Source organism: Somniosus microcephalus, chromosome 6 (genome assembly GCF_052327205.1).
Source record: "Somniosus microcephalus isolate GS21.2 chromosome 6, FLI_Smic_1.0, whole genome shotgun sequence".
Lineage (NCBI taxonomy): Eukaryota > Metazoa > Chordata > Chondrichthyes > Squaliformes > Somniosidae > Somniosus > Somniosus microcephalus.
The window spans coordinates 107,697,435-107,714,760 of NC_140992.1; positions in this window are offsets into that span (position 1 = coordinate 107,697,435).

A 17,326-nucleotide genomic window follows, 5' to 3' on the forward strand; every position below is an offset into this window, starting at 1 on the left:
ACTGCGCAATGGCTACAAAGATGGTCCCTTTTTCTAGGGGCGCACCAATATGAAATCGAGTATAAGGGCACGAAACAGCATGGAAACGCTGATGGGCTATCACGCCTGGCACTGCCTACTGTGGAGGAAGCACCAGCAGTGGACCCTGTCGAAATATTTCATTCGACTATAATTGAATGCTTGCCAGTAACTAACGCTGGTATAGAGAAGGAGACCCGAAATGACCCGACACTGTCTCGGGTATATGATTTGACGGTGAAGGGATGGCCAGCACATGGCGACTCACTGTTGCCAGCATTCTAATCCAGACGAGAACAGCTGTCAGTATGCCAGGGGACCTTGTTGTGTGGATCCCAAGTGGTAATTCCACCCAAGTTAAGGGAGAGAGTGCTCAATGAGCTTCACGAAGGTCATCTGGGCGGGGTGAAAATGAAAAGCCTTGCTAGGGCTTATGTGTGGTGGCCGGGGATCGATCAGCAAATCGAGGACCTGACAAAGAGCTGCTCAGGATGCCAGAACATCCAAAATGCACCACCACATGCCCCTCTACACCCATGGTAGTGGCCCTCATCTCCATGGCAACGGGTGCATATTGATTTTGCTGTTCCATTCATGGACTCGATGTTTTTAATAGCCGTGGATGTGCACTCGAAATGGCCTGAGGTGATCAAAATGTCCTCCACCACCACGGAGAAAACTATTGCAGTCCTACGGACCATTTTTGCCAGGAACGGCTTGCCAGAGCAGATTTGCTCTGATAACGGACCACAGTTTGTGTCCGAAGAGTTTCAAATATTTATGAAGAGGAATGGGGTAAGGCATTACACACCCGCCCCGTATCATCCAGCCACAAATGGATTGGCTGAGAGGTTCGTACAAACCTTTAAAAAAGCAGTAAAGGCCATGTGCGATGACGACATTCCACTGCAGCATAAGGTGGACAATTTCCTGTTAGCCTACAGAAATGCGACACATGCAGTCACCATCCAGGCCCCGGCCATGATGTTCTTTAACCGAAGGTTGAGATCTCGTCTGGATTTGCTCAGACCAAATGTACGAAGAGATGATGAGAGTAAGCAATTCCAGCACATCAATGAGAAGCCGACAAGGAGCTTCAAATGTAGGGCAACCAGTCTTGGCCCGCGACTACCGAACAGAGAAATTGTAGTGTATGTAACGTTCCACCTTTAAGAGAACTATTTTAAGGGTTGCACTACTTTATCTTGGCTACTGTATACTGTAATACCGGTGGTGACCACACCGGTATATAAGTGCTGTGTAAGGATTTATTGGGCAGATTCGCCCTGACCTTCGAATAGTAAAGTCCTGTTAAAGTTACTCTTGTAGTCTGTGTATTAATTCACCATATAACCCACAGACTTTACAGTGGCGACGAGTTCGATCTTACCCTGCGGCAGCGATACACCCGAAGCAGTTAACGAGCGTTGAGAGGAGGCACCCGCCCTCGTCATTCTGCTGAGAGAAGACTCGAGTCTGCAGAGCAAGGAAGAAGGAAGAATTCAGACACGAAGCCTTCCATCAGCAACAGGCAGTGATCGTCCCTTCTGCCATGGTGGTGAGTGAGCCGATCAGCCACGAGAAGCAAGTCGGCCACATTGACTGTGAGTAGGGGGAAAATAATAAAAAAAGAACGGAGGAAGGGCGGTGAACTCGACCACGGTCGGGAGGGAAAGGAGCCGGACAGAAGTCGGGCCCAGAGGTGCTGAGACTGGGGCAGCGTGGGGCACGGAAGCCGCGGTGCAAGCGGGAACGCAGCCGGTGTGAGAGACCGGGCTACCAGCGGGAACGCAGCCGGTGTGAGAGACCGGGCTACAAGCGGGCTGGGAGACGCAACAGCGTCGTGAGACAGCTCGACCGCGACCGGCGAAAGGCCGGGCAGCTACCGAGGCCGCGAGGCGCTGCGACCGGGATCGTAAGGCGCGGGAAGAAATAAAAATAAGAAACCGCGGAGAACTCAGCCACAGCCGGGGGAGGAAAGGACCGGACTGCGAGAGGGCTGGGAGGCGCGATTGGAAGCCGCTGAGGGAGAGACAGAGCCCGAGCGAGCGGGAGAGACAGAGCCGAGCGAGGGAGACCGAGGAGATTCAGCCAGCGGCTGGAACTGTTCGCCGCCAACGGGTTGTCCCCAGCGCCGGTTGCCCTGCCGAGAAAAGGGAACAAAGAACGCACTGAAGCCGGCGCGCAGGCTGCGAACCCCGAAAGCCAGCGGTCGTCGCCCGAGGGAAAAGCTTACCCCTCCCGCCAGTAGGTGGAGAAGAAGACAGGAGCGGGAAACCGCCATTTTGAAAGTGGGCGGGGGAAGAAGACAAGCGCGGGAAACCGCCATTTTGGAAAAAAAAAAGTTAAAGAAAAATTTCGTTGTTGTTTCTCAGGAAGATTGTGAAGATGCCTAAGCGTGGCAACATCAACGAATTCAATTCTGATGTGGAAGATTGGACCACGTATGTAGAATGCATCGAGATATATTGTAAGGTCAATAAGATAGCAAATTATGATAAAGCTCTAACCTTACTAAACTCAATGGGTGCGAAGACATACGGGTTATTGAAGCATCTTCTATCACCAGCTAAACCGGCGGATCAGTCTTTCGCTAATATTGTTGCTGTCCTGAAGGATCATGTGAACCCTACACCGCTGATGTTAGCGGAACGAGCTAAATTTTACGGGAGAACGCAACTAAAGGAGGAAAGCAACGTGGAGTACCTGGTTGAACTGCGTAGGCTAGCAAAAGACTGTCAGTTTGGGGTAAATCTGACAGAGGCACTGAGAGACAAGTTCGTGTGCGGGATGTCGAAGGAAGGAACACAAAAGCGACTGCTCGAAGAGAACGATCTTACACTTGATAAGGCTGTCCTTATTGCAGCATCGCACGAAGCCGCAGCGAGAGGCACGGCGGAAATGCAGCTGAAGACAGCGGTACTCAGTGTGGATCAAATGACTTCGGGTACAACGAAATGTTACCGTTGTGGGAAGACAACACACGACCAGAACCAATGCTGGTTTAAAAACCAGGAATGTAGAAAATGTGGCAAACTTGGTCACATAGCTAAAGTATGCCGGTCAGGAAAGAAGACCAGCAACAATAAGTCACCGCAGAAGAAGTACAGAAAGGTACATAAGGTGACTGTGAAGAGTCCAGATGAACTGAATTCGGATTCAGACCCCAACAGCAAGGAACTGGGTAGTCTGAGGATTCACAATGTGAGTAAAGAAGCTGACTGACAAACTATCTGGGTCACACTGCAGATTGCAAAAGTCCAAGTGAAGATGGAAGTGGACACCGGATCGGCGTTGACGGTCATGAATAAACAAGATTACAAAAAGTTATTCAAACATATTCCCCTACGGGATACGGAGATAGTATTGCAGACATACACGGGGCATAAAGTATACCCCATCGGAAAGATAAAAGTCAAGGTGAGACACAAGGGCAAAGATCACCAAGGAATGGACTTATATGTACTACCCGAGGGAGGTCCACCACTTCTGGGACGGGAGTGGATCAGGAAAATAAAGATAGACTGGCACTCACTAAACACAATGACGGTAGATTTCGGAAAGAAAGATGTCAAACCTGAACGGTTGTCCAGAATATTGGACGAGGCTAAAGAGGTATTCCAGCAGGGACTGGGAACACTGAGAGGAATTAAGGCAAAAATCAAGATTGCAGAACATGCAAGCCCAAAATTTTTCAAAGCTAGATCGGTACCTTACGCGATACGACCTGCTGTGGAGGCAGAACTGGAAGAGCTTGAACGTGCAGGGGTACTGTCGAAGGTGGACTGGAGTGAGTGGGCCACGCCCATTGTTCCCGTCATGAAGTCTTCATCAAGTAGCAAGCCAGGGGGACCGGGGAAGGTCCGCATCTGCGGAGACTTCAAGATCACAGTTAATCCGGTGCTTCACACGGTACAATACCCGCTTCCGCGGATTGAGGATATCTTTGCTTCATTGTCTGGCGGGAAACACTTCACCAAGATAGACCTGGCACAAGCATATTTACAGATGGAGGTCGAGGAAGAGTCACGCCAGTATCTCACAATCAACACGCACAGAGGCTTGTATCGATATAATAGACTGGTTTTTGGAGTAGCTTCGGCTCCAGCAATTTGGCAGAGGGCCATGGAGCAGGTCTTACAGGGTATTCCAAGCACTCAGTGTTACTTGGACAATATCCTGATTACGGGAGAAGACGAGGAGGAACACCTCGCAAATTTGAAACTGGTGCTCACCAGGTTGAAGGAATATGGCCTTCGAGTTAATCGCCAGAAATGTGAGTTCTTCCAGAAACGGATCTCGTACTGCGGTCATGTCATTGACCAAGAGGGGCTGCACAAGTCACCTGACAAGATCGAAGCGGTCGTGAAGGCCCCCGCTCCGGAAAATGTATCACAGTTGAGGTCGTTTCTGGGGTTGATTAATTATTACCATAAGTTTCTGCCAAATCTATCCACGGTGCTGCATCCGCTGAATGCTCTGTTGCGGAAAGAAGTACCATGGAAGTGGAGCGAGGACTGTAAGAAGGCCTTTCGCAGAAGCAAGGCGTTGATTACCTCTGAGGAAGTGTTGGCTCACTTCAACCCAACGCTACCTCTTCATCTAGCTTGTGATGCTTCCCCTTATGGTATTGGAGCTGTACTCTCACACAAGTTACCAAATGGCTCGGAAAGGCCAGTCGCATTTGCGTCCCGATCATTGACCTCTGCTGAGCGAAATTATGCTCAGATAGATAGGGAGGCTCTCAGCCTTGTGTGGGGAGTAAAGAAATTCAATCATTACCTGCAGGGCAAGAAGTTTACATTGCTGACAGACCACCAGCCGTTGGTGTCCATATTCAACCCTAACAAGGCCGTTTCCACTATGACAGCACAAAGGCTACAGAGGTGGTCCGTTCTACTAGGGGCACACCAATATGACATCGAATACAAAAGGTCCAAACAGCATGGAAATGCTGATGGGTTATCGCGCCTACCGTTGCCAGTGGAAGAAGAGGCGACTACAGTGGACCCAGTGGAGATGTTCCACTCAACCATAATGGAATGTCTACCAGTAACAAATTCCATGATCGAAAAGGAAACAAGAAATGACCCGACTCTCTCACGAGTCTACGATTTAACGGTGGAGGGATGGCCAGTACATGGCGAACCAATGCTGCCAGCATTTTCGCACAGAAGAGAACAGCTGTCAGTGTGCCGAGGAACCTTGATGTGTGGACCTAGAGTGGTGATTCCACCCAAACTCCAGCAGAAAGTACTAAAGGAGCTTCACAAGGGGCATCTGGGTGGAGTGAAAATGAAGAACCTAGCCAGAGCGTTTGTGTGGTGGCCAGGTATTGATGGAGACATCGAAGAAATAACCAAGAGCTGTCTAGGATGCCAGAAGGTCCAAATCGCGCCACCACAAGCTCCTCTGCATCCATGGGAGTGGCCCTCATCTCCATGGCAAAGGGTACATATCGACTTTGCTGGTCCATTTATGGACTCAATGTTTTTAATCGCGGTGGATGCACACTCCAAGTGGCCGGAGGTAATAAAAATGTCCTCCACCACCACGGAAAAAACCATCACAGTATTAAGGACCATATTTGCCAGGAATGGGCTGCCGGAACAGATCTGTTCTGATAATGGACCGCAATTTGTGTCCGAAGAATTCAGGAAGTTCTTAAAAAGCAATGGGGTCAAGCACTATACGTCCGCCCCATACCATCCCGCCACCAATGGATTAGCTGAAAGGTTTGTCCAGACCTTCAAGAAGGCCATAAAGGCTATGGGTAATGAAGACATAAATCTACAACATAAGGTAGATAACTTCTTGTTGGCGTACAGGAATGCAACACATGCGGTCACAAACCAAACTCCCGCCATGATGTTTTTCAATAGAAGAATAAGATGCCGGCTGGATTTGATTAAGCCAAACGTCAGAAGGGACGTAGAGAACCGGCAATTTCAAGGCATGAATGAAAGGCCAACTAGATCCTTTCAGATAGGTCAACAAGTTTTGGCCCGGGACTACCGTACCGAGAAATGGCAGCCGGGAACTATTGGAAAAAGGCTAGGACCGTTGATGTATACCGTGGACATTGGTGAAAGCATAATAAGGCGCCATGTTGACCAGATCATAGAATCATCCACAAAGGCCCAACCTACTCCACAACTCTATACGTCTAATGTTGAAGCAGAGATACCCAGAGCATCTACCTCCAATCCGGTAATACTGGAATCCGATGAACCTGAAACGGTCCTTCAAGCCGAATCGACCTTGCCAGAAGAACCTACTACACCACCGAAAATGACTACACCACCGAGGCGTTATCCGGACAGAGTCCGGAAGCCTCCAGAGAGACTGAATCTGTGAACTGTTTCACATAAAGTTGTATATATGTTAAGATGTTATATTAATGGGAATATGTATATATTGTTAACCTAAAAAGGGAGGATTGTAGTGTATGTAATGTTCCACCTTTAAGAGAACTATTTTAAGGGTTGCACTACTTTATCTTGGCTACTGTATACTGTAATACCGGTGGTGACCACACCGGTATATAAGTGCTGTGTAAGGATTTATTGGGCAGATTCGCCCTGACCTTCGAATAGTAAAGTCCTGTTAAAGTTACTCTTGTAGTCTGTGTATTAATTCACCATATAACCCACAGACTTTACAGAAATGGCAACCAGGAACGATATGCACACGGCAGGGGCCACTAATGTACACAGTGGATGTTGGGGAGAACATTGTGAGATGCCATGCTGACCAGATCCTAGAGTCACAGGAACGAGTCAACCCCATGTCTCGGCCATACGTACCTGGTGAGGAACCCGACGTACAGGTCGCATCTACCTCAGAAGCAATAGCATTGGAAGCTGATGAATCAACTGACGACAGGGTGTTAGAATCGCCTCCGCACCAAGAGCGAGACACTCGGGAAAGGCGTTATCCAGAAAGAATCAGGAAGCCTCCCCAAAGACTGAATTTATAAATAGACTATTTTCAGTTAATGTTGCATGTTAATAGTGTTAATTGTAATTAGTTTGATATTTAATTGTTAAATGAGTGTTATGGTACTGTTAATCTAAAAGGGGAGGAATTGTAATGTATGTACCTTTAAGGGGGAGAACTACTTTTTACAGCTACTGTATCCTATAGTACCGGCAGTGACCACACCTGTATATAAACCCTGAGTAGTGATCTGTACAGTCAGTTGCAGTTTGAACCATATTGAGTAAACACCTGTTGATCGTTCCCTGCAGTCTGTTGTCTGATTATTGAAGGACACAACATTAAGATACACGGATCTAACAGGGTTGACGTGTGCTCCTTGCGCTGCTTGCGCTTGGCTTCCGCTTGCTCCCGGCGAAGAGATGCGAGGTGTTCGGCGCCTTCCCGGATGCTTCTCCTCCACTTTGTGTGGTCTTGAGCCAGGAATTCCCAGGTGTCAGTGGGGATGTTGCAATTTTCAAGGAGGCTTTGAGGGTGTCCTTGAAGTGTTTCCTCTGCTCACCTGGGGCTCTCTTGCCATGTCGGAGCTCTGATTAGAGCACTTGTTTTGGGAGTCTCATATCGGGCATGCGGACGATGTGACCCGTCGAGCATGGTCAAAGCTTCAATGCTGGGGATGTTGGCCTGAGCGAGAACACTGATGTTGGTGCGCCTATCCTGCCAATGGATTTGCAAGATCTTGCGGAGGCAGCATTGGTGGTACCTCTCCAGTGCTTTGAGGTGCCTGCTCTACATGGTCCATGTCTCTGAGGCATACATCAGGGCGGGTTTCACTGCTGCTCTGTAGACCATGAGCTTAATGCCGGGTTTGAGGTCCTTGTCTTCAGGCACTCTCTTCCTCAGGCGACCGAAGGCTGCACTGGTACACTGAAGGCGGTGTTGGACTTCGTCATCGACGTCTGCCTTTGTTGACAGTAAGCTCCCGAGATATGGAAAGTGTTCCACGTTGTCCAAGGCCTTATCGTGGATTTTGATAATTGGGGGGCAGTACTGTGTGGTGGGGGCAGGTTGATAGAGGACCTTTGTCTTAAGAATGTTTAGTGTAAAGCCCATGCTCTTGTACGCTTCGGTGAAGGTGTTAACGATGGTTTGGAGTTCGACCTCCGAGTGACCGCAGACGCAAGCGTCGTCTGCATACTGTAATTCGACGACAGAGGATGGGACGACCTTGGATCTGGACTGGAGGTGACGGAGGTTGAACAGTTTGCTGTTTGTTCTGTAAATTAGCTCCACTCCAGTGGGGTGCTTACTGAGGGTGAGATGCAGCATTGCAGCAAGGAGGATCGAGAAGAGCGTTGGTACGATGACACAGCCTTTCTTGACCCCGGTCCGTATGTGAATTGGGTCTGTGGTGGAACCGTTGGTCATGATCACGGCTTGCATGTCGTCGTGAAGCAGGCGGAGGATGATGACAAACTTTTGAGGGCAGCTGAATTTGAGGAGGACACTCCATAATCCCTCACGGTTGACAGTGTCGAAGGCCTTTGTGAGATCAAAGAAAGCCATGTACAGCAGTTGGTGCTGTTCCCTGCATTTCTCTTGTAATTGACGTGCGGTGAAGATCATGTCTATTGTGCCCCTTAGTGGGCAGAATCTGCATTGCGACTCTGGGAGGAGTGCTTCGGCCACTGGGAGAAGGCGATTGAGTAGGATTCTTGCAATGACTTTCCCTGTGGCAGACTGCAGGGAAACTCCTCTGTAATTACCGTAATCAGACTTGTCACCTTTCTTGAAGATGGTCACAATTACGGCGCCTCTAAGATCCCCTGGTATGCTGTCCTCCTTCCAGATAAGAGAAATTAGTTCATGAATTCGTGCCAGTAGTGCTTCTCCGCCATGCTTTAGTGCCTCGGCAGGGATTCCATCTGCACCTGAGGCTTTGTTGTTCTTCAGTTGTCGGATGGCCTTTTGAACCTCATGCCGGGCTGGGGTTGTGCTGAGATGGTGGCGGGTAGCATGCTGTGGGATGGAGTTGAGGACACTCACGTCGAAGACAGAGTCTCGGTTAAGGAGATCTTTGAAGTGCTTCTTCCAACGGGCACTGACTGCCTCTCTGTCCTTGATGAGTACCTCTCCATTCTTGGCCTGCAGTGGGGTAGGATCTTGGGTGCTTGGGCCGTAGATGGTCTTGACTGCGCTGAAGAATCCACGCACGTCATGGTTGTCGGCTAGCTGCTGGATCTCCTGCGCTTTCTCCACCCACCATCTGCTCTTTAGGTCGCGAGTTTTTTGTTGGACCTCGGCCTTCAGGCGTCTGTAGAGCTGCTTTCTTGCTCTTGAGTTGTGTTGCTGTTTCCAGATCAGGAATGCCTTGCGCTTGCTGCTTACTAGCTCCTGGATCTCCTGGTCTTTCTCGTCAAACCAGTCTTGGTGTTTCCTGGTCGAGTGACTGAGCGTCTCTTCACAGGTGCTGATTATGGAGGCCTTGCGTGCAGACCAGGCGCTGTGGACACTCTGTGTCTCTGCATCACTGGGAGTCGACAGGTTGTTTGTGAGGCACAGGCTGAATAGAGCGTTCTTAGCCTTTGAGTGCTCTAGCGTTGATTTTCCTGCGGCATTGTTTCTGTTGCCGCCGCTGTTTTGGGGCTGCATTGATGGAGATGACAAAGCAGATTAGGCGGTAGTCTGTCCAGCTGTCGTCAGCTCCTGTCATGGCGCGGGTGATGCGGACGTCCTTGCGGTCCCTCGCTCAGACGATGACGTAGTCCAGCAGATGCCAGTGCTTGGAGCGAGGGTGCTGCCATGAAGCCTTGTACTTGTCTCTCTTACGGAACAAGGTGTTGGCTATGACGAGGCCATGTTCTAAGCATTTCGACAGGAGGAGGGTACCGTTGGAGTTGTCTTTCCCTACCCCCTCTCTGCCGATCACACCTCCCCAGAGGTCTGTGTCCTTTCCAACTCTGGCGTTAAAGTCGCCAAGGAGGATCAGCTTGTGGCCCATTGGAACATGGGACAGGGATTGTTCGAGGCTGGAGTAGAATTCCTCTTTGGTCTCGTCTGTGACTTCCAGTGTTGTGGCGTACGCACTGATGACCGTAGCGCACTGGTTCCGGGCTAGGGTGAGCCGAAGAGTCATGAGGAGCTTGTTTATACTGCTAGGAGAGTCTCTGAGATGCCCAACCGGTTCATTTTTTATGACAAACCCTACCCCATGGAGGCAGCGTTCTTCTTCAGGTTTGCCTTTCCAGAAGAAGGTGTAGCCACCGCCTTGCTCCTTGAGCTGACCTTCCCCTGCCTGCCGGGTCTCACTTAGGGCGGCGACGTGAATGTCGAAACGCCTGAGCTCCCAGGCAACGATAGCAGTACGGCATTCCGGTCTGTTACTGTTGGGCTTGTTCATGAGGGTCCTGACGTTCCAGGTCCCAAACTTAATTTAAATGGTGGAAGATGCCTGTGCGTGAATTATTTTAACGTGGGGTGGCCGTTGCACACCAGCTACCACACGCGCTTGACAGAGCAAGTTCTTAGTCCAATGGCAAGGGGATCCAAGATGATTGGAGACCAGGCTCTGCTACAACACACACACACAAAGATACTGCTACTGTCCTCCTCCCTCCTTCCCACAGGTCCTATCTGCCTGGGTTACGAAGGATTCATTGTGGTCCTCCCGACCTCGCTGTTGGCCCGTGCTGCGCCTTCCCTGGGACCCGACCCTGCTGCTGGTCCATGCTCCGCCATTGCTGGGTCTTGACCTCACTGCTGGGCTCGTCCTCGCTCCTGGATCCCGGCCTCAGACATGAATGATGTTGTCTCTCACAGGATCAAATTAGCACTGCTATTCTCACAATCCCTGGCCCCGAGCTCCACTCGCGATCCACTAGTCACTAGATCACTAGTCCAGTGGAGAAGCGTAGTCTTGATGGCAGAGAGGTCTGGGAATTTGGAAGCTAAGTTTAAGTGAAGAGCCAGTGCTCACTGATGAGAACAAAGAACAGGCATGGTTGGGGGATGGGCAGTGGGCTCAGGTAACTTTAACCTTGCAGCTTGAACTTGCAGTTAGGGATAAAATGCACCCACTATTAGAGCCTGGGGACTACCAATCTCTTCAGCTGTGACTGGCAACTCATCAATGTATGAGAAATAGAACACTTCTTCCTTATTGGGTGTAACTTGTGATGGGGATGTCAGTGTCCTATGGCTTGGTGGGAACAAGCAAATTTATCAGGGCTTTATACACCTTGGGGCCTGCTTCAGTCAAAAAATAGCCCGTTTCATTTCTAAAACCGCCCGGTTATGGTTTACATCATCGGGGACTTTGACAATACTATTTGTGGTGAAAAACATTTCTAGCCACTCCACATATGCTCCGAAAGTCTCTCGGTCACAATGGAACTTACCCAAGCGCCTTATTATTCCCATAGGTGCAGCCATCTGGACTCTGGCAACGTCGACAGTTCAGCATAGTGTGCTCGAAACTTAACTCAGATTTTTAAGTTTTTCTTGCAAAACAATGAACCCCTAACAGTCCCTCTGTCGGTTAGCAGGATTATCCTCCAACAAAAATTTCAGCTAGGGAATCCGCAATCGCATCCTCATCACCAATTTTGTGATATCTTGTGACACAGCATATTATACGACAGCACAACATGGCTTCTGGTAAGAACTGTGCTGCACATAGCTTTATCTATATATATAAACGGATCGTTCTTTCTGTCTGTCTGTCTATCTGTCTGTCCTTCTGTCTGTCCTCGGGTGTGCGTCTGTCCGGCTATGCGCTCGAAAGTTACAGAACGTACCTACGCGTGCGTTACGTCGAAAGAAAGCTCACCATTCCAAAACGATGGTAAGCGTATTTACGTTTCGGCCGGACAAAAATTGCGCCCGCGGTATCCGAAAAACCTTCAAAATTCCGCTCCTTAGCATCTCATTATCCGCTCATTAGCGACAGAGTGACCTCGAGGTCGACCAATCGTACGCCAGGTTCCTGGCGCGTGCAGCCGGGCCCTCCTACGGTCGAGTGATGGGACGATTGACCAATCCTACGCTTTGGTGACCTGACGGTCGACCAATCGGTGCGTGTGTGGGCGGGCCTTATCGTTCTGAACCGAGGTGAGTAGCCGCCATCTTGCTTCCATTCTTTTTCCTGCTTTCTGCGTCTTTCTTTTCAAATATACATTTCCAGCAAAATAAAATTGTTTTTATTAAATTGTTTAAAAAAAAACTTCATTCATTTGTAAATATTTTCTCTAACCTGAAGATTCTTTTTCCTACCTTTCCCCGTTTTTGTTAGGCCTCAAAGCCTGGGCCTTTCTTGCCCAGCCAGGGCCAAGCTAGGTAATTGTCCCACGGCTTCTGCTAAGCTCCTCACCCCCACCCCCCGGTGTCACGTTACCTGGGGCAATGGCGTCAGCCACGAGGGTCACGAGGGTCAGGGTGCACGCGCAGCAGGAGCAGCTGAGACGCGGCGTCTCTCTCTGTTCCCCGCTCGGCTCGGGGGGGCGGGGCTCGGGTGATGGGGGGGCGTGGAGATCAGGGGGCTCGGGGACTCCCCCTTCCCCCCCTCCGCTCCCCTCCCCCTCTCCCCTTCCCCCTCCCCTCCCCTCCCCCCTCCCCCCTCCCCTTCCCCCCCTCCCCTCCCCCCTCCCCCCCTTCCCCCTCCCCTTCCCCTTCCCCCCTCCCCCCTCCCCTTCCCCCCTCCCCTTCCCCCCCTCTTCCCCCCTCCCCTTCCCCCCTCCTCTTCCCTCCTCCCCTTCCCCCCTCTTCCCCCTCCCCTTCCCCCCCTCTTCCCCCTCCCCTTCCCCCTCCCCTTCCCCCCTCCCCTTCCCCCCTCTTCCCCCCTCCCCTTCCCCCCCTCTTCCCCCTCTCCTTCCCCCCTCTTCCCCCTCCCCTTCCCCCCCTCTTCCCCCTCCCCTTCCCCCCTCTTCCCCCCTCCCCTTCCCCCCCTCTTCCCCCCTCCCCTTCCCCCCTCTTCCCCCCCTCTTCCCCCTCCCCTTCCCCCCCTCTTCCCCCCCTCTTCCCCCTCCCCTTCCCCCCCTCTTCCCCCTCCCCTTCCCCCCTCCTCTTCCCCCCTCTCCTTCCCCCTCCCCTTCTCCCCTCCCCTTCCCCCCTCCCCTTCCCCCTCCCCTTCCCCCCTCCCCTTCCCCTTCCCCCCTCCCCCCCTCTTCCCCCCAGTCGCTTTCTCTCTTCCCCCCAGTCGCTCTCTCTCTTCCCCCCAGTCGCTCTCTCTCTTCCCCCCAGTCGCTCTCTCTCTTCCCCCCAGTCGCTCTCTCTCTCTTCCAACAACAACATGCCCTCGAAAAAGCCTCGGCACCGCCGGGCACTTCAGCTAGTTATTATATACATCAGTTGTCCACCAGGTGGCTCTATTACAGTAACCATTGAACAGCCTGCTAATCTATTTCTATTAAAATCAGTATGTCAGGCCCATCTTCCCATTGAACCTTCCATGTTTTCCACCTTGAAACTTGTTATATTTGTAATTGCCTGTAGGTGGTGCTGTAATAGGAGTTGCAGCTTTTAGTGTTCTTGGGTAAAGTTTTGGTTGTCACAAAACCGTGTGACACTCCACGGTATATGTTGTTTTTTCAAGCCTTCGCACAGGTAAATTTTGTGTGTACAATTCTCCTGCAGGAAAACTTTGATGATGTAAGTGTTTTTGTTTGACTTTTTACATTTTAAACTTCAAAATATATGAATTTAATTTTATTTGGAGCCATTTTCTTTGCGGACTGACTACTGGCAATGTGTCCTTCACAGCCCCGTTGGTCAGACCTATGATTAAAACTTTCAATGTCATAGTTTTAAGAATCTTAAAATCCTTTTAATATAAATAATATCAAATTAAAATATTAATCAAAAATAAGGGCAGAATTAAAAAAAAATAATTCTCAGGATGTGGGTGTCGCTGGCAAGGCTGGCACCCACGGCCCATCCCTAGTTGCCCTTGAGAAGGTGGTGGTGAGCTGCCTTTGAACCATTGGTGAAGGTGCGCCCACAGTGCTGTTAGGGAGGGAGTTGCAGGATTTTGACCCACCGACGATGAAGGAACGGCGATATATTTCCAAGCCGGGATGGTGTGTGACTTGGAGGGGAACCTGGAGGTGGTGGTGTTCCCATGCGCCTGCTGCCCTGGGAAAATGTGAGGTTATCCACTTTGGAAGGAAGAATGAAAAAGCAAATTATTATTTAAATGGAGTGAGACTACAAAATGCTGCAGTACACAGGGATCTGGGAGTCCCAGTATATGAAACACAAAAAGTTAGCATGCAGGTACAGCAAGTAATTAGGAAGGCTAATGGAATGTTGGCCTTTATTGCAAGGGGTATGGAGTATAAAAGTAGGGAAGTTTTGATGCAACTGTACAGGGCGCTGGTGAGACCACACCTGGAGTACTTTGTACAGTTGTGGTCTCCTTATTTAAGGAAGGATATACTTGCATTGGAGGCAGTACAGAGAAGGTTCACTAGGTTGATTCCTGGGATGAAGAGGTTGACGTATGACGAAAGGTTGAGCAGGTTGGGCCTATACTCTCTGGAGTTTAGAAGAATGGGAGGTGATCTTATTGAAACATATAAGATTCTGAGGGGGATTGACAGGGTGGATGCTGAGAGGATGTTTCCCCTAGTGGGGGAATCTAGAACTTGGGGGCATAGTTTCAGAATAAGGGGTTGCCCATTTAAGATGGAGGTGAGCAGTAATTTCTTCTCTCTGAGGGTGTGAATCTTTGGAATTCTCTACCCAGAGAGCTGTAGAGGCGGAGTCATTGAATATATTCAAAGCGGAGATAGACAGATATTTGAACTACAAGGGAGTCAAGGGGTATCGGGAGAGAGCGGGAAAGTGGTGTTGAGGCCAAGATTGGATCAGCCATGATCTTATTGAATGGTGGAGCAGGCTCGAGGGGCTGATTGGCCTATGCCTGCTCCTATTTCTTCTGTTCTTCGTCCTTCTAGGTGGTGGGGGTCACGGGTTTGGGGGGTGCTGTAAACATTAAAGAATGTGAGACTTTAAAATGAGCACTGAATTATATTTGGATGCTCTGGTCCAAATATCCCAAACTCTCTTAACCAGCTTCTTTTGAAGGCTGCAGTCAAACGTGGTTCGCTGTGCATAATGCCAGGGGGTATCAGGTAATTCCTTATCGTGCGTTGATTTTTAAAATCTATTTTGGTTGAATGTGCCAGAGACAAACAAATTAAATACAATAAGATACTTTTTACAATCTTTTAATCTTAAACCTTCCTTACCCAGTAATTATCTGTTATTACTGGAAAAGAAATATAAAATCAATGGCTCCTATTTGATTTTGTTCTTTGATTTAATAAACTCTCAATAGCAACCAAAGGTTTCAATGCTGCATAATGTGCACATCGGGTTGCAATCTCAGTGTAGCATTATGAATTCACTTTATTTTTAAGTTTTAAAACTTTCCCTCAGAAGTGGCTAGTAATCCATTTCTGGGTAGGAACCTTTTAAATACTGTATAGAGTTGATCTTGCATTCCCAGTGGGAAGCTGCACTTCCAAGGATTGCAGGTCACAAAATTGTTTCAGTCCTATTTCTAATCCGTGCTCTGTGGTGTGGGGTTGTGGAATTTCTGGGTTTATTTTAATTATTAAACAAAATAAAGGTAAATAAGGGACTTGGCCCTTGGTTGTGGTGTCCATAGAGTCCCAGCCCCAATTAATTAGTCAGCGTTGTATTTTTAAATGGATAAAGAAATATCAAGCCTCACAGGTTTAACCATTGGCTCATATATATTGCAGAACTGCTACCTAAAGCAGATCTCCAATACGGCTAAAACTCCCGAGTGAACCTCTTGGAATAAGCAAGCATTCCACCGTGCACTTCTGTGAGAACAGCAATGATAGGGGTTGACTAAGCTGTGAGGCAGACATTACACCTCTCAGTGGAGCAATTACAGAACCATTACTGTGGCTCCAAGCATTCAGTCTAGCTGGGTTTTTTTCAGCCCTGGACAGGGCCTGATCAAGGATCTGCTGCACTGTGCGAGGTTAATTTTGATTGACAGGCCACAGCAAAGTGGGGGATATAACTTCACCTGCTAACCGTCTGCTTCTCACCCCAACACAGAGCTCAATGTTTTCCCATCTAACAGTATAGGGAATAAAAGAATTTAATGATAAAATGCTGCAAAAAGCAACTGAAAATTTTACTATGTACAGTGCAGTATTAACGTAACTAAGTTTTGTTTGTTTTGAACCCTGTTCCACTGGTATAAGAAGAGTGGAATCACTGCATTGTTTTGTTAACCAATGTTTGTTAACCAATTTGCTCTGCCTGGGGATTGGTGGATGTGGGAGATTCCATTGGACGTCATTTATCAAATCTAGGAGTGACTCTGTTTTTCTTAATTTCACAGGAATTTCTTCATTTATTTAATCAATCAAAATGTTTCTATTGTAGGAGTCGCTGGAAATAAACAGACTGCGAGACTTTTATAGCAGCATAGAAAAACACGTGTTAGCTTTATTAACTCTCTGCATGGACTGAGGGACTCGGCCTCGTCGCAGGGCTATGACGTCATCACACAATCGACGACTCTTAAAGGGAGCCTGCCCCGATAACCCAACCAAGTTCTGTACATAACGTGGAGCGATAACAACATTGGCTATACATAGTGAATTGTGTTACTGTCTCTAAGTGGTCTCCACCACATACATCCCCCCAGAATTCACTAGAACTGGCAATGTCAGTCGTTGAGGGGCCCGGATCACACGGCCGAAACGGCTCCTTAAGTCCGGGGTGGGGACCGGGGGGGGGTTGCAGGAGGGTCCCCGGGCGCTCGGTGGTGGACTGAGGGTGCAGAAGCCGGAGGTCGGCCCTGCCGCGGGGGCTGAGCCAACCCAACGGGTCGGTCCAGATCCAGGTGGGCCAGCTTAAGACAGTCCACGGAAATGTAGTCCGGCTTACCACCGACATCCACCACGAAGGCCTTGTCCCCGGCTTCCAGGATGCGGAATGGTCCATCGTAGGGTGGGTGAAGAGGTCCCCGGTGGGCGTCGTGGCGGACGAAAACGTACTCCGCCGCATGAAGGTCGGGCGGAATGTGGGACTGAGGGAGACCGTGCTGCGACGTGGGCACCGGCGCGAAAACCTTGGTGTTGTCCAGGAGGGCGGACCGCTAACAGGCTGCGGACCAAGGGTCCGTGGCGTTGGGGATGAAATCCCCGGGAACCCGCAGCGGCTGCCCATAGACGAGCTCAGCGGACGAGGACTGGAGGTCCTCCTTGGGGGTGGTCCTGAGTCCCACCATGACCCACGGGAGTCTGTCGATCCAACTGTCATCCCAGAGGCTGGCCCGGAGCGCGGCCTTCATGGAGCGATGAAACCATTCGCACAGCCCGTT